Raw genomic sequence first — 25,839 nt, 5'->3', positions numbered from 1 at the left:
GCATGCTGAGAGAGCTGGGGCTGTTCCACTTGGAGAAGAAAAAGCTTAAGGAGAAGTGTGCATATGAATACCAGGATCTTTTCAGCCATACACAGTCACAGGACCAGAGGCAAAGGGCACAAGCTCATACAGAGGAGATTCCCTATGAACATCAGGAATCACTGTGAAGGTGACTGTGCATTGCCACAGGTTGTCTGGAGAATTTTTGGATTTTGCAACCTTGAATATATTCAAAAGATATCTGTAGATGGTCCTGTGTAGCCAGACAGATGTGACTGTAATTGTGCAGGGTGGTGGACCCAATGACCTTTAATCTGTGTGTGCCTTTCCTTAGGTTAGCCTTCTCAGCAGTGATTCAGTCCAAAATCCAGCTCTGGCCCCTCCAGTCTTATTTTCAGTAATATCTTAAACAGCACAGGGAATAGAGCTCTTCAGCATCAATTCTCCTGTAATTTATAATGTGATCATCCTAAATGCATGTTAACAAGATTTTAATATAACAGCACTTGATGACATATATCAAACTAAACTAACTGTAATAAATAGAGCATAAAATGTGTGAGGTAGATATTGTTTAAGTATAAAAATCAATACAGTTATTTACTTCTCATCTGCTTCAGGAAGTTTATTCTTAGACACTACTTAGCTGCTATTGAAAGGTTTTTTTCATCCTTCTTTGAAGCATCTGCTGTGAGACATCTATAGACCCTGTTATATTAGCCATCTGGATAGTCCTCTGCAGTTATAGAAAATTTCATACAGATATTGCAGGAATTGTTGTTTTGTGAGGTCCTCCTCAATTAGATGTTTGCCAACGAGAGAGCTAGCTTGGATAAATACTTGCAATTTTCTGTTTAATCTGTTTTTTTCCTCATGGCTAAACTTCATTCATGTTTGGCAATATCCCATTATATTGCTCACAAAGGAGCAGAGTAAGTTACATGTTACTTAAAATCCTAGCATGTATCCAGATTCTGCCAAAATTGTCACCTAAAACAGACCTACCACTCAAAAGAATTTGCATCATTGCCCATGGTTTAGCAGTTTTGTATTTGCATGGCTCAGCCATATTATTCTGGTTATATGAGCAGCTTAGGGTTATACTGTTTGTGTGTTTTGTTTAGTCATATTTTTTTCTTTTTTTATTGTTATTCATTCACATTTCTTCTGCGATGTAGGACTACTTGATTTGAAGTCAGTCTAACAGGAAAAATACTCTTCTATAATCCCCTGTGCTTACAGAAAGCATTTATAGTGAAATAGTAATGTGTAGTTAAATTCATATGAGACTTTACATCTCACATTTCAGAATGTTAAAAATGACATATAGCAACTACTGTAATTTCCTCAAGTGTACCATTACAATAAATCTGACAGAGATGTTTTACTTTGCTGCTATGTGATATTTTATTTGATTAAGTATGTTGATAATTCTTACATGCCTTTAATAGAACAGTTGATATTTTGCAAAAACCCTTCTTAGTCAATGTAAATATAGATTGTCTGTGAAGTGGTGCAACTAGTTGAGGCTCATGAAAGACAAAAAAACTTCTCTTCTTAATTTTCTTTTTCTATTTCTTTTTCTCCCTTCAATAATATGAAGAATTCTAACAACTGAGTGTGGACCAAAATTTTAACATCACTTGTATATAAACCTCTAACATGCATGGACATAAAGTTATGACAGTGTATTTATCTATGATACACTAATACAGCCTCAGCCAACTGAGTATTTGTTGGTTCTGGTTTGAATGAGTTCTATCTCCCCACATGCACCTTCCTTCTCCCAATAATACTGACTAGCTTTGTGGAAAGTGGAAGTAAATAATCTCTATAAATACTTCAACCTAGAAAAAAAAAAATTATTTCAATAAGTATGTTGACAACAAGCATCACTATTGTTAACTAAGAGCAAAATGCAGTCAAGAAGTTCTGACAATTCATCTGTAATCAGTCTCTTTAAATTGTGAATTTTCTTGTATCTTGTTTGGATTATAAAAATGAAAGGTGTTTTCTTTTTATTTTCCTACATTGAAAAATACAGACTATGGCTTTCTCTATAAAATATTTTACAGTTTAAAGGACTAAAACTGTAGTATGTAAAAATAACTATTTTAATAAAAAAAATAAATAATGTGGATTTTTGAGACAGCTGTAAAAATTGAAACAGTTATCCTCATTTTACGGAGTAAAAACAGATATTTAAAGCATAGAACTGCAGTATAGAAACTCATCTGGGCAGAGTTGGGAACAGAAGAGAAGAAAAGCAGCTCTTCAAGCATAATGTCATATACCTTGTGCTAACAGCACTGAAGTACTTTAGGGAGTTCACGGAAAGCTTTGTTTCACTGTGCTTAGGAGACTTGTATCACTGTGCATTGTTTCTGGACTGACAATTCTTAGGAAAGGGCACTAAAATACAAAAAACATAAAAGGCAGTCATTTTAGGGATCCTCATATTTGTCACTTCCACATATCATCTTGTTGAGATCTGTGACTTGGGTTTAGGAAATAATATGAATGTTCCCTGGGCTTAGGAAATAATATTAATGCTCCTGTATGGATTTGACCTACTGCTCTTTGAGTGACTGAAATGAATCATATTCTGAGGGTCTTGGAGAGATGTGGTAAATATTAGCCTTGCAGGAGATAGAAGCATAATGTGTGGGAGATGCTGTCCTTTCATAAAAGCTGTAAATTCACAGTGCAGATGATGCGATACAAGTAAAGATGAAAGTGTGCTTTTAAGTGTATGTTCCTGCTTTTTGAAAAGTAGAATGAAGAATGGCATATAAAGAAATAAAGATGAAAGAAGTCAATTCCTTCCCCTAGAAGTCAGTAATACCTTTCTATTTACACCATGCTTAAGAGAATGAGGTAAATACTCTGTGACACACTGTAGAAGCACTGTTAAAGCAGTTGTTTTTTATTAGGAAAACAGATCTCAAAATTCCTGTACCTATTAGTCAGAGTGGAAAACAGCACTGTGACTCTGACAGATTCAAGAATAATTTCATACTATTTTTCACTAGGATGAAACTGAGAAGTCTTCAGATTGACTAGAAGAAATATTTACTTATTAATTTAAAGCAGTAGAATAAACTGCTTAGAGTAGAATAAAGTAGTAGCAAGGAGTTATAAAACTTTTCAAAGCAAGGAATTTAAACAGGATACATTATGTTCCATATGGATAACCTCATCATGCATTTGAGGCTTATGTTTTTCCCTGTTGTGCTTTCTTTCTGTTTTGACAAGTAGTTCAACCCATACTGTCAAGTTTAGTATTTGTACTTAAGATTTTGTAAGGTAAAAAGTTTTCATTTTTTTAGGTCTACTTCTGAGGAAAATAGTAAAAACCCTGGATTTTATGTAGAATATATTTTGGTCTAGTTAATGACCTAACATAGAATTATCTACAATCTTACTAAACGCATGAATGCAACAGCAATGAAAACCAAAACTGGACTTAGCTAATAGAAGCAGGGGTAGCACAGTCATAGAATATCCTGAGTTGGAAGACACCCACAAGGGTCACTGAGTCCAGCTCCTTGACCAGTACAGGATGACCTCAAGAGTCACACCATGTGCCTGACAGCATTGTCTCCAAATGCTTCTTAAACTCTGTCAGGCTTGGTGCTGTGACCACTTCCCTAGGGAGCCTGTTCCAGTGCCCAGCCACCCTCTGAGTGAAGAACCCTTTCCTGATATCCAGTCTGAACTTCCCTGACACAACTGCAGGACACTCCCTCAGGTCCTGTCACTGGTCGACACAGAGAAGATCAGTGTCCCCCCACCCTCTTCACCTCACAAGGAAGTTGTAACTGCAGTGCTGTTTTCCCCTTGGTCTTCTCTTCTCCAAGATGAAGAGACCAAGTCATCTCAGGCAGTCCTTGGATGACTTCTTCTCTCGTCCATTAACCACCTTTGTAGCCCTCCTTTGGATGCTCTCTAAAAGCTCTATATTCTCCTTATACTGTGGCATCTAAAATTGCACACGACACATTCAAGGTGAGGCCTCCCCAGTGCAGAGCAGAGCAGGACAATCCCCTCCCTTGCCTGGCTGGTGATGCTGTGCCTGATGCACCAGGACAGAGCTGGGCCTTTGGCTGCCAGGGCACTGCTGCCTCATGTTCAGCTTTCCATTGACCATTTCACACAGATCTCCACTTGCAGGTCTGCTCTCCAGCCCCTCGTTCCCCAGTCTGGATATACATTCACTGTTGTCCTGTTCCATCTGTAGGATCTGGAACTTGCCCTTGTTAAACTTCATATAGCTGGTGATAGCTCAGCCCTCTAACTTGTCACGCTCTCTCTACAGGGCCTCACTGCCTTCAGGCAGGTCAACAGCTCCTCCCAGTTTGATATTGTCAGCATGTTTACTTAGTTATACCTTCTAGTCCTCCATTCAAATCATTCTAAAATGGAGCTCTGTGGAGCCTACATTGCTATTTATGGTTTATACCATCTAGTACAGTCTGAAATATGCTTTTTCACCTAAGTTTTTCCTGAATATTGTGTTGCTACCTAAACGATTATTTTCAATATATTTAGTGCTGAATACATTCTTGTTAAGAAGCTTCTGCAGTAGTATGATAAAATACCAGCTTTGAACCTTGATCAGACAAAGAAAGTACTAAAAAAAGCAGAAAACATTAGAACATCTAGAAGCAAAATTGATATAACAAATCAATATATCTGATGTGCCTCATGATACTGATGTAGAAAGGAGTATCACACAGCTATGAAATTTGCTTAAAAAGCTTAAAACTTAGCTGATATATACAATAGCTGTTCTTGTGAAATGCACATACTGGAGAAAAGAAATGAAAACATTTCTATTGTGCAGACAAGGAGTTGGGGAATAGAAGGAATTGCTGAAGCCAATTCTCAAAGCATTTGAACTAATTGTCTTGTAATGAAACAATTTAATTTTAAGGTAGAAATTATCTTCAGCTTAGTCTGACTAGGTAGAAGTAGTGTATTCTTATTTCTTAAAATAAGCTTTTTAAAGTAGGTGCTCAGAATATAAATATCCAAGCTTAAAATGTTTCAGAATTGTGAAAATCCTTCCATATCTGAATTTCCCTGTATGTTTGCCACATGCTTCTGAGAAATTAGTGTAATGATGATACCTTGACCTCAATGGACAATCATTCATGCTCCATGGAGCAGGCCAAGGGAAAAATACTACATTGTCTTCTTTATTTTTCTCTTCACTGAACACACATTAATGACAAAACCTCTTAAAATCATGATCTTTTTTTGTTTAGTTTATAGCCAATGTAGAAGCCTGTTCTTGACATGCCTCTGAAACTGTAACAGGTGTTAGGTGAAGTACCGTTATGTTGCCTAGAGGAAAACACCTCTTTATTCTCAGTCCTTTCAACTTAGCTGGAAAGATAACTGTTTTCATTAACTAGTTTCTAAAAAAAAACTTCCATGAAATAGAATGAATCCCATATGTGGTGCTATGGATATTTCTGTGCTGATGTAGGAAGCAGACTTTCTGAAAGCAATAGGTTAGTACAGCCTATTGAGTCAGAGCAAGGCCAGGTCCAGTTACCTTTCCTAAATCTTTCTACATTCATTACTTCTCTTCATGTGGGAGGCACATTCTCTTGGCTTTCTTTTCTGTTATATAAATGGAGAAAAACATGTACATTCAAAGAAGATGCAGAAGCCTATCAAAAAGAAAACACTCCAGTGCACACAATTCTTCCCTCGGGGACAGGCTGAGAGGGAGAATGAATTGCACATGACAGCTGTTAGGGTTTGGTTTTGTCTAATGCAGTGCAGACAGACACTGGAAAGAGTGGGATCAAAATCCCAAACAAAATGAAGCCTATCAGTGAGCTATCAGGAAGTTGTGTGGAAATGCACATTGTTGTGGTTGTATTATGCCTGTAGATGAAAGTTAGTATCTAAGTAAGACCTGCCATTTTCTTCTTTATTTGACACAAAATGCTGGTATAAGTGTTTGGTTTTGTGTTTTGTTTATTTTTTTTTTGATCTTGCTTATCTGGCATGTAATGGGTAGGAGAAAATCCAAAGGAAATATCCATCTGCATTCTTCTTATCCACTCCTGCAGCATTTTACAATATGCAAGTTATTGAATTTAAAACATAACTATCTTCAATCTTTGGTAATATTTGAATTCCACTTTATTTTCAATAATGAAATATTAAGAAATACAATTAAATTTAAGCAGCACTGATGCAAATAATTTTAAAGAATTTATCACTCCTTAAAGTTTTGAGGGAGTCTATGGCTTCTTTTGCATGTGTTCTTCCTCCTTCGCTTTTTTAAAGTCTTCTATAACCAAGGCAAGATGTTGGTGAGAGGAAAGAGCAGAACTTGGTGTAGATGGAAGGAAGAACAAGATCTTAGGCCAGCTGTCATCCCAACTAAAAAGACATTATAAGTATTCCTGCGTTATTTTCATGTTAATTAACTCAGGCCCCCCACCAAGCAATGAGAGACTCTCTTCCTTCCATTAATTACTGAAGATATTTACAAGTGCAGTCTTTTGTACAAGAAATGAGAAACTTTCTATTCTTCTCCTCCCATCTCTTCCTTCCCTCCTGTCTTCATCTCCCTGAAATATTTTAGCTACATTGCTAGAAGTAGGCAGGAACCTGCTGACTTCTGGCTTCTCTTGGACAAGTGATACAGCTTCCATTAAACACACTAGTTCCCACAGTTGAGCCAGAGAAACAGATGGAAAAAGTGTAAAATAAAGCTGTGTAAGCTCCAGTGAGGCAAAAAATATATACTTTTTAAAGTTTTGTTAGGTTTCTACAAAAATGGCACCCTAGGGAAAGTTCTGTCACTGAATTTTATAGGCCAGGTGTTCATCTGAACAAAAGTATAAAGAAAGAGATGGGCTTTTTCTAAAAAAAGAGCAGGGAGTTTGCTGCTTTCTCAATTATGTGAATGCTTTCACAAAAGAAGTCAACAGGGGTCCCAAAAAGCAAATTTAAAACCAGCTTAAAAAGCTTTTTTAAAGTATTTAAATATTGTAAAGGTTTATTTCCAGTTTCTATTTCCCCTATATTTTTTCTGTTTTAGAATAATAGCTTTAGTTGCTTCTGAAGTGCTGAAAATTACTTATAAGAAGCCTTGTAAATGGCAATGGGGCTTTTTTCCCTCTCTTCAGTATTCTGGATGTGTTTTAAAGAAAGAGTTCAAAGTGAAAATGAGCATATATTAAAATTCAGTTACTTACAATGATTTTAAGATTTTTTCCTTATTTTATATTTTGACCTAGTTTTGACCACTGTTTAAATGCTTAGTTCTGACTGATTGATAAGTATGCATCACTAAGACTCTTGAAGCATTCTGTGTAAGTCAATTTCATTTGTTTGAGGGTTTTTTTTGTGTGTGTTCAATGTTCCTTCTGGTGTCACTAACAGACATATGGAGAAGAATTATGACTGAGAAAACTATTAAGAGAAAACATGGGATGGGAACAGGCTCTATAATTTTATTATTCTTCAATATCCTTAGTGAGAGCTTTTATGAAAAATACTGGAAAATAATTTTTCTTGCCTTCCATAAATAGCAAATCTTTTATATTGTTGATTTTGTTGTTTTGTTTTTATTGCTTTAAAACTAGTTGACTAATAAGTCCTTCTTTTTTGAGTTGGAAAAATAGAATATAACATCTTTTTTTATCTGGAAGCTCAAAACCCCTCTGAAGGCTCTTATTTGTCCTGAGAGCTTTTAGTCTAATGTAGTTCATGTAGAAATTTCTGATGCCATATGGACACAGTAGGTTTCACAGAATCATTTTCAGTTTTCATCTATGTCTAACATATTGCTATGCACAACTATAACTTGAAAGACAAGATGGTTCATTTAAGGTTTTTAAAAGTTACAAAATATCAATAGATTTCTAATAGCAAGTTTTAAAAATATCTGGACTTAGATGAAATAATACAGGTAACAATTATGAGGTTTTTGACACAAATGTTGACTACCAGAATTAAAGAAAATCATTACATCCATAATAAACCCAAACTTGAATTTGCAAACCCTGGTGACTTGATGTGCAGATTCTATATAAACATTTTTAAATCCCTTTGCTTACACGCACAAAACATGAGACAGTTATTCAACTGAAGGTCTTTAAGTAACCAGCCTGGAAGGTGGTTATTACACCTATGTAGGTGTAGATTTCTCCTTGCAAAGAGAAATATATTTGAATAAAGTCTCTTACATGTCATACTACTCCAATGAAGACTGCCTGATGCTATTTTCTTCACAAGTTAGTCTGATTTTAATAAGGGAAGTAAGTTGTGATTACACCATGGAAATCTGGGAAATGCATCCTGGGAAGATGGTATTCTTTTGATGTAGTGATCTGCTTTAAGCTCCTGCTTTAAATACAAAGAATATCTTTCACAGCCACCATTGGTGTTGTGTCAGCACTTGCAAATAATGAGACATAAGCAACAGTGAACACAGTAAATGAGGTTGGTATTAATAAAAAACCAAATATAAATGGGACGTAAATTTTCACATTATAACTTTGGGCAGGTGTTCACATAGAGCCTAGAGTTACATAAGCCCTATTTGGCTCATTAAATTGCCTCCACCATGTCTATCTTCTGGAGCTAAAATCCTACAATAATTCCACTTGACTACTTTCCTGCATAAGTTTGTACTCAGAATTTGAGGATTTGAGTAATTGCAAGGGGAGACAAGGGAAGACTGAACTATGCCATCTAGACTTCTGTAGGGCTTTTTACATGTTCTCACACATCATCCTCATCTCCATTGGAAAGAAATGGTTTTGAAGACTATTCCAAAGAGTTCTTCAGCTAATTCCTAAACACAAAACCAGTAACATATTGAGAGTCAATGAGCCAGAGACTTGTGGTCCATGGCTCTGTGTCTAGGCGGCCCTTAGGGTTCTGTCTTGATACTAATATCTTTATCAGTGACACAGACAGTGAGACCAAGTGCACCCTCAGCGAGTTTGCAAATGACACAAAGCTGAGCAGTGCAGATGAGAAGACAGAAGAATGGATGAGTCTGGGAGGACCTGGACAAACTTGAGAAGTAAGCCTGTGAGCCTAACCAAGTTCAACAAGTGTAAGGTGCTATACCTGGGTAGGAGCAATCCCAGACATCAGTATATAGTGGGAAAAGAAGTCATTGAGAGCAGCCCTGCTGCTGGACATGAGCTAAGAACGTGGGCTTGCAGCCCAGGCAGCCAACATCATCCTGGGCTACCTCCAGAGTGGCATGGCCAGCAGGTTGAGGGAGATGATTCTGCCTCTCTACTCTGCCCTTGTGAGACCCTTCCTGGACAATACTGTGTCCAGCTCTGGGTCCCCAGACATACGAAGGACATGGACCTGTCAAGGCGAGTCCAGAGGAGGACCACGGAATTGATCAGAGGCTGGAGCAGCTCAGGGCTGGAGCAGATCTCCCACAAAGTCAGGCTAAGAAATTTGGAATTGTTGAGCCTGGAGAAGAGAAGACTTGTTGAGGCCTTCCATCACCTAAAAGGGGCCTTAAAAGAAAGCTGAAGAGGGAGTTTTTACACAGGCAGATTATGCAATTACACAGTTGTAGTTCCTTTTGCAGGAACTATTCCTTTCACTTTGTATGAACTGCTTGTTCCTGGTTTGGTTTTTATATTATACAAAAATACTATTAATTAAACTGAGGACATACTTTTTTTTTTTTTTCTCTTTAGTTTACTCCCTTACCTCTGTCACAAAGACAGACAGAATTTTTACCAAGGGTTACATTCTACTGTTACTTCACAAATATGCACTCAAAAACGTATATTATAATATATTTGAATCCTATTTTTAATAACTGATGATTTTGTGCTTCAAGTTTGATATCTCAGACTATATGTTCACAATAACTGAAGCATTTGGTAAATGGGACATTCTGGTTCCATTACACATTGATAACAATACTCAGACTTCAGTGGGGTAAAATTAATGTGAGTTTCTTGAAAGGGTTTTGAAGGTTTCCAAGTGTCTAAGAGACATCTGAAATGATATATTTATCTATGTGGGAAAAAACCTGACAAAAAAATTGTGGATTTATTATTATTATTATTTATTATTATTTTAAAATTTTGATCGTAAATAAAAAGTTTCAAATTAGGAAATAATTTTTTTTAATGTCTGTAACGATTAATAATTACTATTATTCTTGTCTGAAACTATAGCTATCTCCTAAAATGCCTTCAGTGTTGGACTACTTCTAGCAGAGATGCAAATTATACCACTCTATTTTGAATCACTTGATAGTGTCGCCATTACTGGAATGACACACTGCGGCTTCTGGGTCTCTGACCACTCTGCTTGTCAGAGAGCCGAGTCCTCGAAAGCCGGATAGCGTAATGAAATCTTCCTCTATGAAGGCGGGACGGCTCACAGGCGGCTTTTTTCCAGGAGCGTTTATTGAGGAACAGCAATTCAGGGAGCGAAGGGAAAACAACCACTCCGGGAGGGAGCTCGCTCTGAGAGCCCCGAACAGGGGGCGGAATCGGGATTATAACGGGGACAAGAGAGGGAGGGTCCAGGCATGAAGCGTTCAGTGAAGGAAGGCTTCGGGGGCAGAGTCAGGGTCGAGTGGCAGGGTTATAACCAATGAGGGTAAGGGGAAGGAGCGGCTTCAGGGAAGGAACCAATGGAGGTATAAAGAACAAAGAATTTTCTAGCACCAAGGGATGACAGACATACTGATTGATAACAGGGGAGGCAGGGAACTACACACCTGTCACCTCCCAGGGTAATTCGGGGGGACAGTTTCCCAAGTCCCCTCCCACAACACACTATATAAAAAGACAGATTTCCAGACTGTTCCTGATATCCAGAGGCTACTCATGATTTACATTTAAAGAGCTGTGAAGAAATAAAAATTAAAAAAAACACCCCAAACCAGTAACATATCGTATGTCAAATTGGGTTTGGACACACTCTGAAGCAATTAGGATTACTTCAGTTAATAAAAAGAACACTCATGAAGTCTGATATGGTATAAGGGTATTAATTTGAAGTGGAGATTATAACTTTATTTTGACATATGCTGAATATTAGCTAGACATATCACAGAAAAAGAAATTCTGGGATGACAGCATGCAGTCTGACTGAGCATCTGCCTGAAGCATTCTGCAGCAAATTCCAGATTTAAACATCTGTCCAAGAAAGAGGTAAGGTGGATTTATTATTAAGTCACTAGATGGGTATTTGCAGTTCTTTATTACTTTATTACTTATTAGTTCTGCCAATAAAGAGCTAAAGAGGAAATAAAGAAATGGTAAAGAGCAGGAAAAAGTTTTTTTTCAAGGACCTATCGCTTTATGTTTCCTTCTATTTTTTCCAGGACGGTAGTAGCCATGCTGTACCTACAAAAGCTCATGCCAAACATAACTCTGCCCTTTTCAAATCTTTTTAAACTCCTTCCCAGAAAACCATAGAAATCAGAAGTACACAGCCACCCAAATATGTCATCAAGTGACTTACCAACTGAGGATTTTCCATAATGCAGACTATATGCAATGATGCTCAACAGGGGATCACTGAACAGCTTAAAAATCATGGAGAAGTCATATGTCCAGCAAATGACTGAACAGGCCTCTCCTCTCCTCTAGGCAAAGACCTGGTTCTGCTTTGGATATACAGATTTAACAGAGTATGTGGGACGTGCTCTGCAGGCTTTAGGGCACTGATCCTTTGCTAGGATGAGTTTAGCTGTATTGATTTAGACTGACTGAGAACTGAATTGTATAGTTAACATACATACACACACAAACACTAACATTATTAAAATTGCAATAGAGAAATAAATGTAGAATAGGCAAAAGAGATAAATGGCATGGTTAGGTATTTATAGCATGGAAGAGAGGACATTTTTGACACTTAGTTTGTAGAATGTGGTGCCTAAAAATACAGCCAACCAAAAACAAAAGGAAAAAATAGGGTCAGGGAATAGGGATAAAATCAATTGCAATTCATTTTACTAGAAGCTATTAAAGTGAAAATTCTTGTATACATACAGCTTTTCCTCAGTAAAAACTTTGTATTTTCTTAATCTTTCTTATTTCAAAAGGTTCAGTCATGTAGGTCTATTAAATTATTAATTCTTTCAGAAGTGCACTGTTGCAATGAACCTTTGAAAATACAATGCTAGGTATGCAATTGGTCTTCTTGAAAATTTACGTATGGAGACATTATTGAGAAGTAGTTTCTATGATTAATTTATGAGAGGAAAAATAACAACATGGGATTAATTATTTCATTACTACTGATCTGTTTTTTTTCTTTTCAGACTATTTTTCTTTTTTTCCTTTTTTGCCAAAGAGAAGAAAGTGGTAAGAATACATAACAAAATACCTTGTTGTTTATATTCCCATACTACATGGGGGAAGATTAAAATACTAAAGAGTGAGCAAAAAAACTCTGAAAGTCAGTCTGTTCTCTAGAAATTACTTAAGTTGACCCTCTTTTGGACCTTTCATAAGCATTTTCTGTCTTTCATCTGCTCAACGCCTGCTGCATAACATCCTAATAAAATCAGTGAGTTATTTCAGAGACATATTTTTTTCTGACACGCGCTGCCTCAGGGTTCTCCTGAAAACATCATTCTTGAGATTTTGGCGATCACTTAGTGTCCATCATTCTTTGCCATTCTTCCAGTCTTTCTCTTTTCATTTTGACTACTTCCCAGGCATCTGTTCTTATTGTCTCTTCTTAAATTTGTCTCCGTTTGGAAAAACGCATCAAGTTTGCAATAATCAGTCCATTTCCAGATCACTGTCATCCTTTGTTTAGAACAGTCTCACAGTTTGCAAAATGCAAGAAATCATTTGTGACTCATTCATGTACTATTTGTCAACTTTTCTTTTTAGAACACTAGTCTGATAGATCTTTTCCTCAAGGCAAATGTAAACCCCATGTGTTCAAGATTAGAGAAAAGCAATGTAATAACAAATGGGAAGAATAATTTGCAGGTGGCATGTATTAATTAAAGAAGGCTATACTGGATATAAAAATCAATCTTTCATACACAAGATCTTCAGAACTGAGCTGTTAAAAATGTTCCCCAGAAAGGGGCAAAGCTTGGCTGTTAAAATCATAACTGACAGAGTACAGCCTATAGTATGGTTTATTTAAATGCAGTGCTCAGTCATGCAAGTGAAAAATTGGTAATATTTCTTCTTTATACAGGAGAATGAAAATTCTGAAAACGACAGAGAGTAACGCTATCACTGCAAATATTCAGAAACCAAAATTCTGTTCTTACAGCAGGAATCACAGCTTTATGTACTTCAACAACAGCCTGTCAATGTATTTGTCAGTATGTAGGAGCAGTTACAACCTACACTCACTATTATCTGTATTCTCAGGAACAGTGTGATATACAAGGGAGGAAAGACTGAATAGCTGGGTGGTTTTTTTTATTTAGAGTAATCAACTGAAAGATCTAAACTACACCTCTGTGTTAATGGTTCATTTACTCTTAAGAATTCATTTGTGCAACACTTCAAACAAACTGTGCTTGAACATTAAAGACTGGTGGAACAGATCAGTTTACTCTTTTAGTTAATCTTTGCTGTCTTTGTCCAGGAAGAAAAAATAATTCACTTTGACAGGGTGAAAAGGTGGATTTGTATTTTTCTTTCACTCAGATGGAAAAACAAAGTCTCCAAAAACCCCCATACTCTTGCCTGGCATAACACTTGGTTTTTTTCTTGTCAAATTGTTAAAAGTGTTTTTCCTCCCTGTTTATTTATGTCTGCTTTTTCTCTTGTTCTGAATAGTGGATATTATGCAAGCCTTTCATACAACCCTGACCTTTGTTCAAAGAGCAAATAAATAATCCAGACTTCTAGATGTTGGAGTGGCAATGGAAGGACAATGCATTTAAAAGACAGCTCTAACTATGCTGTGGTTCTGTGACATGTCCATGATACTGAGATTAGAAATTGTACCTGAACAAAAAAGAAGGGCTGCTGAATTTAGCTTTCTCTCTCTGGTTTTCTAAACAGAGCTTTGACACAAGTACTAAAGATCTCCCATCTCATAAAATGAGGAAAATTAGATACCTTCAAATAATATTAGAAAAATCCTTCACTGTAAATGTGAGCTACACACATCTAGTCAATACTTCCTTGGTTCTGAAGTGCACTCTGAAATCTTTCATCTGACTTACGACTCCAGGCAGACATTTCTTTTCATTTGATATAAAGAATCCAGTTCTGCAGAGAACTGTGAGTGACATTCCATTTTCTTAAATGTACTTTTTATATAATATGTTCTACTGGTTAGAGAATTACACAACAAGTAGAAGCATTAGGTTGCTTTTAATAACTTCTAGGATAGCGCCAATTTACTCTTTAGCTCAAGTTGTGCTATTGCATAGATTTGAAATATCAGATAAAGAAAGGAGATTCTTTTAAGCTGTACTTATATTTCCATTAAACAGTCATTTCATTTTTCGAAAACAGAAAAATTTTCACCTACTCCTCTTTAACTAGTCTTTCCTTTGTTTGTTACACCTCCCTCATGCTATCCTTCACTCTAGCAGATTCATTTTGGCCCAAATTTCTATTACCTTATCTAATCACAAAGTGAGTGTTTTAATATCACAAATATCTGATTGTAATTACAGTTAATGGAAGCAATTGTCTGTTTTCACAAGATTTATTTATTTCCATGAGAATTGTTTTAACATCTATGGAGGAGAGGAAACTTTATGTCTGAACTCTTAGATTTTTAACCTTTCAAGAAATTTTATTTTTTTTTTCTTGGGAGAAATCAACCCAGAAATAAATTATTAAAATAATTAAATATGAATGGAAGGAGTGAGGAAGAACGCATTGTGCAAAGTTGTACTGATGATTAGTCATTCATAATCTTAGGTTCAGTGTGATTAAAGCATTAAGGATTACTTAAAAGGCAACTACTTCAGGTAGCATATAGAATTTCTAGAATAGAATCAAAATACTTCCTTTACAGTAACTTCATTTCATTTTCACTTTTTTTCCTCCACACAAATAAAAAAGGTTAGCCTTTCATAAAATGAATTCATTGTTATGATTCTGGAAATATTTTATAAAGAAAAAATTGACTATAGTGAAAATAAAATTATTGCAGTATTTTACAACCAATTTTAAAACTTAGAGATCATTTCATGAGCAGCCCTGGTATAATCTGATGCACTAAATCACCATGATAGTTCTCAAAATGCCCTGAAGAAATACTTACTTAAAGCACTTAGGATAATAGCAACCAAAAGGAAATAAAATGAACAAAAACTGATGCCAACAGTATACTATTTCCATTTTTCTGATTTATTTAGAATCAGCACTTTTTAGATAAGTAGGCTTTTTACTCAGTTGAAGATTTTGCCTGGTTGTGTACATACTCTCAAAAATCAGCAAAGTAATTGTAGTTTGGTTTGGTTACTTAAACTTCAGCCTGAACAATGCTTGCAAGTATCTCGACCATACTTATCAGAACTTAAAGTTAGGTCCTAAGAAGATATGTCTGAGAAAACTCTGTTTTTAACTACAGAATAATATGTGGAAAATATGTGAAGTATATCCAGTGCGAAGTACTGATGTTCTGGCTAAGAAGAACACATTTTCCCCATCCTTGCTTCCACAAAAAATTTTCAGCCTGGAAGGGTCTTAGAGAAGTAGTTATGGGAAAATTTTCTATTCTCTCTTACACTAATAATCTGTTAATTTCTGTAACACGATCTTCAAATAAGAAGCAACAGCAGATTTTATTCCCCAGGAGGGAAGTAATTTCCTTACTTCCCACATAATGCCCCTGAGGGTATTTCTAGTTGGGTACTCTCAGAATACTCAATTTTATTAATTAAATACACATACTATAGTGTAGTGGTTTGACCTTAGCTGGACACCAGAGACCCATCAGGCCTCTCTAGCACTTCCCAATCCAGCAGCACAGAGGAGAGAAAGTATTATGATCAACAAATAGTAGGTTTAGACAAGGAACTTTATAGAAAAAGAAAAAAAAAGAACAAAACCAAACCAAACCAAAACAAAACAAACCCCCAAAAATAAAAAAAACCAAAGCAACACAAAAACTTGTGCACACATAAGCAAAGGGCAAAAAAATTAATTTGTGCTTCCCATCATTGAACAACATTCAGCCGCTTCCTGGGAAGCAGGGGTGCAGAACATGTAGCAGGTGCTGCAGAAGGCAAACATTATAAATAGCAAGCATCTTCCTCCACCCCTTCTTTCCCCACCCCTGCCCTTAGATTTTATATCTGAGCTGATGTCACATGGAAGGTATGGAATATCCCTTTGGTTAATTTGGATCAGCTGGCCTGGATGGCCCTCCCATGGTCTCTCAACATTTCTGCTCCCAGCCCCTTGGTGAGGGAGGGAGGGAGGGAGGGAGGAAGGAAGGAAGATAGGAAGGAAGGAAGGAAGGAAGGAAGGAAGGAAGGAAGGAAGGAAGGAAGGAAGGAAGGAATGCTGAGAGGCAGCACCCAAACCACTGCTGTGTTAGCAGGACTTTTCCAGGAGGAAGAGCACTGTGAGGGCTGCGATGGGAGAATGAGCTCCATCTCAGACAGACCTAACTCATAGTGTATTCTTTATATGTCTTTTTACATCGGCTTTATTGTTAACATTTTTTTTCTTCTTTGGTTTAGATTAGGGACAGAAAATGCATAATTTTAGGTAATTTTTAAAAATAAAAATACTCTCCAAGTACTTTTTTACACACATGTGAATATGTGTATGCATATGCACAGAAAACATAAATAATAATAAACTACTATTCATTCAATTAGGTAAAGGAAATTAAATTCAATTCTATATAGCATTTTTAATTTCTTGGTTTTCTTTTTATGAGAAACTAATCTATCCTGGTTTCACAACTGGCAGATATTCCATGAAGTATACAGAATAAATGGTTCTTCAAATTTTAAGGAACACTGGAAAACTCTGAGCTAACATAATAAAAAATACCCTTAAATGAATTGCCTAGTGCAATTTTTATATGCCATCTACTTTTAAATGCCACAAACCTGCTTTCACACAAATTCAACTACATATTAATTAATATACAAATATTATTGATGAAGTATAAAAGTAAAATAAACAAAATTCAATGTTTTTATTTTCCCTTCTCCAGCTTTAAACTGTGTTCATGTGATTATTCAATTCAGAGGGGATGTATTTAGGCCTCAACCCTGCAAAACACTTAAAAAGAATTAATATTTTAGTTAAAAATATATTTAGCACATAGGACTGCTGCCTACTTTACTTTTTTACAGTGTGTAATTTGTGATTCAGCCGTTATAATTTATAATTAAAATAAACTTTTCTTGAAACCAGTAGATTTCAGAAGTAAAAGTACTTCTGAGCTCTGGAGTCAGCACCATATTTCATCTGGGAATTTGAGATCTGTGTGCATAGAGTTGGAGATCAGAAAGGTCTTTGAGAAAAAAAGTACCAAATATTAGAGAAAGTATTCATCAGGAACAGCTATACATGGTGGCAAACTTGTGCTGAGAAGGAAGAAAAAAATTTCACTTTTAAAAGGCCATTATAATTATATATTTATGTAAAAGTTTTACACATTGACATTGTTTGTGCTATTTATTCCAGAACAGTTCATTGTACTGAATGCATGCTTCACAAATAATCTCTGATGATCAGACCTCATGTAGTTTGGAAAGAAAATAAATTTTAAAAAGCTCATCAGAGGCAAGTAACTTGCATTTTGTTAAAGGTTCTTGTTTACTTTCAGGGGTTTTTTTACATGCTACCTAAAAATATATTTATATACTTCCATGTGTTTGTGTTTGTGTATATATCTATATCTAAATATATAGATAGATATGAGTGTGTGCTATATTAATTTCAGAAACTGAAATATTTATGTGTGTTTTGCAGATTTGTTGTTCAAAAAACATACAGTCTGGAAATTATCAGCATACACATACATCTCTGTGGGCAGATCTGTATCCAGAACGGATGTAATATTTTGGAAGAGTGAAAAGTTGACTCAGACCAGTGTTGGTGGTGAGTGCACCTCTTACATACTCAGCTTGATTTGAAAAGTGCAATCCTGCTCAAGGAGATGTGCTATTCCAGGTAGTTGTCTGACATGTCCTCTCTTTAGAGAACTAACAGCACTTAACTGATTTGCACAAGGCTATATACTGGTAAATTAGTGTCAACCTCAGAATATCAATTTTTATACCTTTCTTAGCTTGTGAGTATAAAGATAAATGGCTGCACAGTTGTCAGACTTCATGTATTTAGTTTCAATTCAACTATTTTCTACTTTATTACTCTTCCAGTGGTTGAATTCACTCTCTGCTAACCTTCCATTTCCTTGTAACTAACTTTATCTTTCTAACACTTGATTTAGCACCAGTGTGAGACTCTTGCTTTATATCAGGTATATTTATCTTTTCCAAGACACAATGAATCCAGGCTTCTGCTACATTTTACATAAACTTCTTTACAGCACTATATATTGCATAAATCTAAACTTTTCAGTGGAACTTTAAAAATTCAAGCCATTACAGATATTTTGTCTGAAAATAATTACTAGCTGCCTTTTAGCTTTATATTGTAAGTTAATAGTGTAGCAACAGAACACATACCTATCAAAGAGGATTTTATCTTTTGCTCATTTTCAGTACTGACTTGCTTCATGGAATATTGCAAGAAGTTGTCAAAACAATTGACCTGGGAAATATGCTCCTTCATAAGATGTGATCATGATTAGTATAATTCAATTGCAGAATGTTAGTGGTGCCTGATGCTAAAATACTGATGCTTTCTGATATTTCAAGTAACATTAAAGCAAGCAGAAAAGGTTCGGAGAGACCTGACTTCCCAGAACTGTTGTCAGTTTGATGTGTTTCTTTGTAGAGAAAGCGTGACCTTATACACTACTGTTTCTGTAAGACATCAACTGTCATCAACTGTGAACATGGAAGTAAAGTGATATAGGTGTCTTTTTCTTAAAATTCAGATTGGAAGAGGAAGAAAGGAGACATAGTTTCTTACCTTGTCTGTGAAGATCTTGTCTGTGCACTGATCACAGTCCACTGGAGGTCTAGGTGTAAGCATTTTAAAGAAAAAGGGTCTATGGCTATTTGGCAGCTGTGACAATTATGACTTGGGGCATAATTGCAAGACCCAGTAACAACAGAGAAAAAATTAGGAACAGAGAAATCCAGAAAAGTCCTTAACTGTGAACATGATTTAGTGTTATGTTAACTTTTACCTTTTCTCTTTCGAGACCATGGGGAAGATGCCCCATTCCACTCCCCCATTATAATAATCTTAAAAACAGAGAGTATACAAGTGATTCACAATGTAACTCCTCACCAAGTGGTGACCAGTGTCCAGGCACTTCCCAAGCAGTGGCTCCCATCTAGCTTTCCCCCTAGATTACATTCTGGGCATGATCCCTGTGGTATGGAATATCCCTTTGGCCAGTTTCTGTTTGTCACTCTGTTGTGTCACTCAACTTCTTGTGCCCTCAGTCTGTGTGATGATGGGATCCTGTGAGAAACTGGGAAGTCCTTGACTTAATGTAAACACTGCTTAGCAACAACAAAATCATCAGTGTTATCCAGGTGTGGTTTTATCTGTGCCATGAAGAAAGGTGGAATTTTACCCTGATATCTTGGATAAATACCTTGAATGTACCTGAGGTTGGGTGTGGTAGCACTGTCATATCGGTCACTTGGTAGTGATACAGAAGACTGAGCAAGAGTCATCCTCCACTCTGTGGTGGTAAGATTTCTTCTGGCATATTTGGAACTCTAGTACTTACAGTCCCAGACCCTTGCATCAGAAGGCATTGAATGCTGGATTTCTCAGCTTGCAAAGTGGTTCTGCTTGTTATCAAGTGACCTTAAGGTTTTCTTCACTAGTTTAAATTGAATAATATGAAGCCTGAATTCAAACGTGTCTATGGCAGCCATGAGGAGAGAAAATTGTAACTTCTTCAAGATTAAAAGTTCAAACTGTGATGGCTGTACCTTTTAACTCCATAACTGGCTTTTACCCTGATCTCTATAATCCTGTTAGCTTCATCATGTTGAAGAGATCGTGACATTTTCCAAAGCACCTGGGGGAAGCAATACCTTCCAGTTCATTGACCAAGCTTTTCTCTGGGACAGCAGTGTCACCCAGCTGTGTCTAGTCTTTTTATGCTTCACAGAGTGGCTAAGGTTGGTAGCAACCACTGGAGGTTAACTAGTCTGACTGCTAAAGTAGTTGCAATTAAGATTATAGTGATCTTTACTATTTTGTAGCAGGACATTAATATTTTTAACTGTTTCAAATAAAAATGAAAAACAAACCCCAAACCAGCTAGGATTAAAAGCACATGCATAGAGAAGATGAGAATTTACCATGTCTTTTGAAATAAAATTTATATAGAAAAACTGTAGAAGAGCTTATAATAAAGGGAATGGGTGCTCTAATATAATGCATTTTTCCCTTTGTGAATTGTAACATACTCAAATTCTGTCTTGTTAGATACTAATCTTAAAAATACCAGATTCCTAACTAGGAATTAGATTAAATTATATTTCTTTTAGGCACTTGTGGCATGTAATCTTGTACTAGCTAGACAATTTGTGTGTCTTTTTCACAAATACAAAGGAGATTATGTTTTCCTTGGTGTGATTTTGGATAGGTACATTGTAATGAATGACATGTGCACTACATGCAAAATAAGTAACCCTTCTGGAAACTGGTAATTTATTGAATGAGAATAATAATTAACTGAGAGTTTTTGAGACAGAAGGAAAGAGAAAAAAATAAGGTAAAGTGTGACAGAGAGACAAAGAAGAAAAAAATTGCAAATCTATGAGCTACATCCCACATCATCAGAGTGGTATGCACACATTTGTTTGGAAAATGGAACTTTGGTAGGTAAATCATCTAGTTTGGACAACCTGTAAAATATATAAACAAGTGCTAGGTGACATAGCCTCTTCTAGATTTATGGGAAGCTTACATAAACTGACTGGTGTGCTTTAAAATTTAGGATGGGTTAAGGTATAGATATAATTTTAAAATATAACATGAAGCTAGGCTTAGGTGAGGCAAAATTGTTCAGCTTTGCAAAAGAAACTTAGCGTGAAACAAACAAAAAAAAGCTGTTATGACCTGCTACATGTTAGAAAAGAGAGTTTTTCTATTTCCTTCTTTCTCTGCTTGAAAAAAATATTAAATTTAGGATGAATTATGATCATAGTGTCAAAAACATGAAGCCATCTCTACTCCCAAGAGAAAATAGTAGCAACTTTAAGTAAAAGCAACTGTTTTCTCATTTTATTTATTCATAGAACAGTAAGTTTTGACAGGAGATCAGGACCTCTAGGCACTATTGCTATTCTAATTTATTTAATACAGTGAAGGAATTCATCTTAAATAGAGAATGTTTTGACACAGAGCTGAATTGATGCCTCTCTGTTAATATTTAACTGGGCTTTAATCATTACTTCTTGTTGCAATTTATGTCATTAATTCCACTAAAACTGATTACCCATTAACTATTTCAGTGGTGTGCTAAGCACTCAAAAAAATAATATTCAAATGCTCTTTGTGGTCAGTAGGATCAGGGCAGTGATCATGCCCATATGTAGCTGAAGCCACATTTTAATTTTGGGCACTGCCCAACAAAAAAGTCATTGAAGTGCTGGAACAAGTCTAGTGAAGGGCAACAGAGCTGGTGAAGGATCTGGAGCACAAGTCTGATGAGGAGTGGCTGAGGGAGCTGCACATGTTTAGCCTGGAGAAAATGAGGCTCAGGGCAGATCTTGCTGTTCTCTAAATCTGCCTGAAAGGAGATGGTAGTGAATTGTGGGTTGGTCTCTTTTCCCCAGTAACAAGCAATGGGAGAAGAGGAAATGGCCTCAGGTTGTACTAGGGGAGGTTTAGACTGGAGATAAGGGAAAATTTCTTCAGCAGAAGTGTTGTCAAGCGTTGGACCATGCTGCCTAGGGAAGTGGATGAGCCACTACCCTGGAGGTATTTCAAATACCTGTAGATGTGGCACTTTAGTACATGGTTTAGTGGCAGACCTGGCAGTTTATGTTAATAATTGGACATAGTAATCTTAAAGGTATTTCCCAATCTAAATTATTCTTCCCTGTGATTCCAGGTATTTCTCACTGTTTTACATTAGGTGGAATACTTTGGATACCTGCATAATGACTGTAAATAATAGTAAGAAAGGAAGTAACATAGAAGGGTGTTATAAATTCATTGATTTCTCATGGGCTAGGCACAGTTTTGGAACAGTTTTCAGATTCTATGTCTTGTAGGGAATATCAACTGGTTTGTGATGTTATTAAAATTTCACAAGACTGTCTCTTCAGAACAAGAAAGAAAAAAAGGAAATGTCCTTAGTTGAGAGGAGGACCTAGTTGCTAAACACAGACTGTGGGGTTTTTGAGTAGTATAACAGATTGTTTTGAATTGTTTAATTATATAAGTAATCTCTAATCAGGAATATTTGAGCATTGGCAAACTAAGAATATGCTGTATTTGGAATTAGGAAAATTCAATGCACAAATATTTACCTACCTAAGTTCTTGCTAGACAAAGAAACATAATAATCATAACTTCTTACTGTCTTAGATACCTGTCTTAGTGTTTTAGTTCCCTGCCAGAGAATAAAAGTAAGATCATTGATCTGTGTATGTCTTGTATTTATGACTTGGACTTCCCAGTGTAAAACTGTCCTAGGTTGACTGTATGATGCCTTTATCCCCAATTGTCTGCCCTGTCCATGTTGAATAATAAGTTCTACACCTTTAAGTCTTGTTCCAGGATGGAAGGAGTGGGGGGAAGAAGCGCAGAGTTTGTTTTCAGGAACTGCATTCACTCCTCCACATTCCTGCTCCTGGACTGAGTTGTCTGTGTACAGACGGACAACGAGACAGAGCTCTCCTTTGGGTTTTTTTTTTCCTAGTCTCGTTAGTTTTAGCTATCTGAGGCAAAGAAGTTCCCTGGACTGTGGTTTTTTCCCTTTCTCTGGACCTGCTCTGGACTGCACACCAGGAGAGCAGCAGCAGCTCACACCGGTGGCCCAGCGGGCCGGTCCTGGGCCGTGGCATTTCCAGCACTGAGGGACTGAGCAGAGACTGAGTGAGCTCAGCTGCAACCCGGGGGATCTTTCTGAGTTTGTCTCTCTCTTGGAGTGGCAAGAAGTTTTGTTGTTTAATATTGTCTAAGTTTGTTAGTTTAATAAACAGGTTTTTTCCACTTTTCTCCAAAGAGGTATCTTTCCCGAACTGGTTGGGGGGAGGGGCCAATTGAATCTGCTTTCCTGAAGGAAACCCTTTTGGGGGTCTTTCCCCAAATTTGCCCTGAACCAGGACAAAAACTCTTTAACATATTTTTGTTCTTAAATAAAAAATATTGCATTGAAAGCTATATTAGCTATAATCATTAGATACATTTAAAATGACAAATGGATTGCCACACTCCAATAGCTTGTTGTCTGTTTTTGAAATTCTGTTCCTTTGAAAACAATAAAAAACTTAGTCTCCATGTAACGCCTTTTTTCTTCATTATCCCCCCCTCCCCCCAATCCCATCAGGTATCAGTATATAGTCTGGAAATTTTCTAGCATAAAACCAGATATGAATTAGAAATGTTTGGCCTTGCTAAAAGGTAAGTCTTTGGAGTCAGAAAGTGCTGGTCAGAAGGAAGAACTCACAAAATGGGACTAAGAGAAAAATATGAAAGGGGTATTTGTCTGGGATCATTAGTTGAGTGAAATAGCCAAGGGGTATAGTGGATGACCCCAAAGACTCAGGTAATAGAAATGGGATGAAATTCAATAGCACAGTATGAAAGGTCATGCACTAGGGGCTCATAACAAGCATTTTTGCAATAAGGTAGGAGCTGGTCAACTGAGGTGCAGTAGTCAATCACAGGATGGCTATAGGTCTCCAATGCAATGCAATCTAAGGATATGTTAGCTAATATATTTCTAGAAGAGAAAAAGAAATCCACAAACCAGTATAGAAACCTTACTGTAATATTAAGAATTGTTTTGATCATCTTGTTTTCAAAATACACATATTTATTCATTAATAGGTGCAAAGAGGTATTACTGAAATATTTCATCTTTTAACCCTTAAAATAAATTCTGAGAGGAGCTATGATTCATTCCATATGATCACTTTAGGAATGTGATTATATGGAAAGTATAATATATATATTTATAATATATGTAGGAAAGCTAGTACTGTTATGTAATATCAGCCATTAAGTCAATGTGTTTTGCTTGAATATGAACAGATGCATATTAATTGTCTCTGGGTCAGACTGTGTGGCAATTTAAAGGCCAAAAGCTATCAGAGCTGTGATGCTCTGGTTTGGCCAGCTAAAATAAGCAAAAGAAGTAATCAAAACAAATAACCTAAATAAAGTGAATCTTTATGAATTTTAGATTTTTTTTGGGATCCAGCTATCTGTAAGATCCAGTGCTGTAATGGAAGTAAACTTTTTAGCTAGTCTGTGGTAGGGGGTTGTTGGAGTTTTTTATTCCTAATTTCTGTGTGGAAAATTACATTAACCAAGGATTTGGACCCAACCTCTCTATGATCTTCACTGACCAAGAATATGGACAATCAATATTTTCATATTCATATACAGACAGTATGTGTCTATGATGAATTAAACAACTTCACAGAAGAAAGGAGAAGCTGAAAGATACCATTAAAGAGGAATGTTTCAGTAAACTGTTTTGGCATATAAATAGATTTTGGACAAATTGAGGATTCATTTTTTCAGGTGCTCTGGTGAGTGAAGGAAAAATGGGGAGAAAAAACAGCTGGTTTTCACCTGAATATACTGATTAAGATAAACAAATGAGTTGGGGTTGAAGAATAGTTTTTCAGAGAAGCATAGATGTTCAAAGACAGATGCAGGAGTTTATTTCTGATGTGGTAACTAAGTAATTATCAATGACAAGATGATTATTTCCATGAATCCACTCGAAGAGGAGTACTTACTTGCTACTTATTTGTATGTAATACAGGGAGTCGCAGGCTCATTAACTTTGACTTTGGTCAGCAGAGCAAAAGGATATGATGGAGGAAATTAGCTTTCCCAGTGGTGAAAGGCTCTGACACCTGCCATGGCTCTTTTCCTGACTTGCAATTGCCTCTGCAATTTGCTACTCTAGCTGAATGCTCCCCCAAACTCTGAGCACATGGTAATTCACATGTGAGTACTTAATTAATTGTCTCATTTAATCAGTGTGTGAGCAGAAAAGACCTTATGCTAGCAGTATTTCTCCCCAGGAGAGCTTGCCCATTTGAGAGGCATGGTCTCCATGTCCCCTGATAGCAATTAACAACTACTGAATTGCTCCACTGAATAATCATGAAATTCGTCTGTCTCGGATCATTTCGTGTAGTCTAATAGTGCTTAAATTTAGTATCTTGCCAAACTGGGGCCCATTAGAATCAACAGTGATTTCATGTGCTATTTTGAACTAATTTAAATGAATGCCTTATCAAGAGATGAAACTACTTCATGCTTGATGTTAACATATTGATAGTTTTTAAAATATTTTTACATCTATTTGGGAAAAATTTAAATTGAAAAATTTATATTAAGAGCCTTTGAATTAAAGGCCTTCTCTATATAATCAAAATAAATAACAGTAAATGACAGCATAAATTTGTGCTTCAGTTTAATAACTAAAAGTTAAAACTAAATATCATATTTGTGTACATAATTTTCATACTAACACTTGATATAATTTCTACCAAATGTGATTTTTAAAAAAAAAAATTCTCTTCAGGAAATTATGGTGAAC

Source organism: Lonchura striata, chromosome 4, assembly GCF_050655825.1.
Source record: "Lonchura striata isolate lonStrDom1 chromosome 4, ASM5065582v1, whole genome shotgun sequence".
NCBI lineage: Eukaryota > Metazoa > Chordata > Aves > Passeriformes > Estrildidae > Lonchura > Lonchura striata.
The sequence above is the reverse complement of the archived record's forward strand: the minus strand, read 5'-3'. Positions refer to the sequence as shown.